General features: G+C 66.6%; 1 non-coding gene across 1 annotated transcript; it reads right to left on the bottom strand.

Annotated features, from left to right (window-relative positions):
* Window positions 1-1211: 1211 nt before the first annotated feature.
* On the bottom strand, window positions 1212-1365 carry LOC140475142 (5.8S ribosomal RNA). Its single transcript, XR_011959720.1, has one exon. It is a non-coding gene; the product is annotated as a 5.8S ribosomal RNA (ribosomal RNA).
* Between the last annotated feature and the right edge of the window lie 1135 nt (window positions 1366-2500).

Here is a 2500-nt window from a genome sequence, read left to right as displayed (position 1 = left end):
CCGGCTGCTTACTCGAGCGGAAGGGTCAGCCTGATTCCTGCCTTGCCGGAGGCCCGGTCGCGGGGGTGACGACCCGCCGCCCGGGACGTGCGAGGCACCAGCAGACAGAGACTGCCCGACGGTCAGAGAGAGGGAGAGAGGAGTGCCGAGGCTCAAGTGGCGAACGGTCGCGCAGGCACGCCACGCACATCGATCGCCAGCCGCGGAACGGCACGGCCTTCAGTGGGGCCGGCGGGCGACGCCGCTCCTGAACCCAGCGGCCCCGAGCCGGACGAGTTGAGGAAGGCACGCCGACGGTGACAGGGTACGGAAGACACAGCGGTGGCCTTCTGGCGACTTGGCCCCCGACAGCCCGACGTTCCGCCGTCCTCCCGATGGCCAGGAGGACCGTGCGGGGGTCGGCCGACGGCGTGGTAGGTGTGCCTGCACGGTGACGGAGCACACACCACGCCCGCCAACCCCTCCGTACCTCCCGAGACCGGTGGCAGGACGGAGCGGAAAACGTGCGGACTGAACGGGAGAGCCAAGAGCCAGCGATCCACGCGCGTGCGACCGTCCAAGTCACAGCGTTCGACGAAAACCTCCTCCCTCGGCCAGGCACTCGGCGCCAGCAGGGGAGACAGGATCAGACGCCCCGCCGGCCACTTAAGGCCGAGGACGAACCACGAGACGGGCGGCTGCAGCAGCGGGCGGCCTGCAGCTCCCAGCACTCTCAATCGATCAACCATCGAGTCGGGTCAGCGTGTCAAACCGGCGAGCTCCACGGTCAGGCCGGCGGCGCACCAGCACCGGACCTCCGCGGCTCCCTTCACTCTTTCCACTGCCAGCCAACCGAGAGACGGACCCAATGCGGACGTGCAGAGCTTAGGCAGACCCCCCACTGGAGGCTCAACACTTCGTGGCAGCTCCGTGTCCCAGAGACCAGGAGGGTTGGCACACACACACAGTGTGAACCACCGACAGCCATTCTGGGACCGGTGACAGCCGTGCTGGCCCCACTGCCACGACACAGACGGACGCCAGGCCGCGCTCCCCGGCGGGGGGATGGCGTCGAGCCTGACGAACGGAATGTGCAGGGTGGGGGGGAAAGGCCAAGCGCTCCGACGCCGGAGGGCTCCGGAGTCTGAACTTAGGGGGACAAAGAGGACGGGTCCTCTGCGACACCCCAGCCGCGCTCTCGCCAGCCAAGGCGAGTGCGATTGATTGCCAAACGACCCTCAGACAGGCGTGGCCCCGGGAAGAACCCGGGGCCGCAAAGTGCGTTCAAAGTGTCGATGATCAATGTGTCCTGCAATTCACATTAATTCTCGCAGCTAGCTGCGTTCGTCATCGACGCACGAGCCGAGTGATCCACCGTCAAGAGTTGTCTGAGTTTGTTTTAGGTCTCTCCCTCGCCAGAGGAAAGCGACCCGGACCGCACATACGCTCCCCACCTTGAGCTACAGCCACCTGCACGCCGGCGTGCGGGCGGAGCAGGGTGGCGTGAAGCGATGGGGAGCACCATCCTGGTGCGGCCCGCAGAAACATACGTCTATTGGGGGGAGGAGGACAGGGCGCCCAAGAGGCGATGCGTGCCCCAACGCACCGCAGCGACGGAGGCAGGATCACCGCCACCATGTCGCCCGCCTAGTATCACGAGGCGTGCAGCAGCTTTGCCCTAGGAAAAGCAGAGGCGGGAACGGGCACCGGCCATCGGTTCGGCAGCGTCACTGACGCGTGCACGTGGCGGCGTGTCGGCGAGCGGACTTCCTGCGAGGAGGCGGGGGCGGCACTCGCCCGAGCAGACGCCCGCCCGGCCCAGCCACCGCCGAGGTGGACTGGGAGTCGCGGCAACGGCTCGTCATACTCGTTCCCACACTCACAGCGCAGCTTGCCCGCAAGCCACCGACCACCGATCGACGCCAGGCGCCCCGACCGAGAGCGGGATCGCTCGTTCGCCCTGCTGGCAGTTCGCTGGGGATCACTACTGCACGGAGCTCGGAGACCGACGGGCGGCAACTCGAGAGTCTTTAAACCACCACCCCCATCCCGCAAGTGCAAAGAGGCTGTATACGCACAGACGGGTGAGGGGAATAGGTACCCCGTCGGGTTTGAAGGGAGCGTGACTAGATAGCAACGATGTAAACCCAGCCGATTTGGGAGCGAAAGACCGGCGCCTGCATCACCGGCTTCGTTTCCCGTGGCTGGAGAGTACACCGAAACCCTCCGTCTGTCGCGAGCTCCCGACGACGCGGTGCCGCCAAGCAGCAGGGCCGGACCTGGTGTGGCTCCCCTCGTCGATCACAGACCGGTCGGCACTACTGACGAGACGGTGGAACGGGCTTCGCCCCTTGTGACGAAGGGTGATGCGAACCCGCCCGCCCGCGTGCGTTCGGGGTGGACTCGGCAAACGGAGATTTGAAATCGGAAAGTGTCCTCCTGCCCCGCGCAGGTAGGCGCCCAACAGTTGTGGGGGGTTTGGCGGTGACCACGGCTGCAGGGCCTGCTACCCCGACGAGCT

This window comes from Chiloscyllium punctatum, unplaced genomic scaffold (assembly GCF_047496795.1).
Source record: "Chiloscyllium punctatum isolate Juve2018m unplaced genomic scaffold, sChiPun1.3 scaffold_1430, whole genome shotgun sequence".
Lineage (NCBI taxonomy): Eukaryota > Metazoa > Chordata > Chondrichthyes > Orectolobiformes > Hemiscylliidae > Chiloscyllium > Chiloscyllium punctatum.
This window is presented reverse-complemented; position numbering and strand designations above follow the sequence as displayed.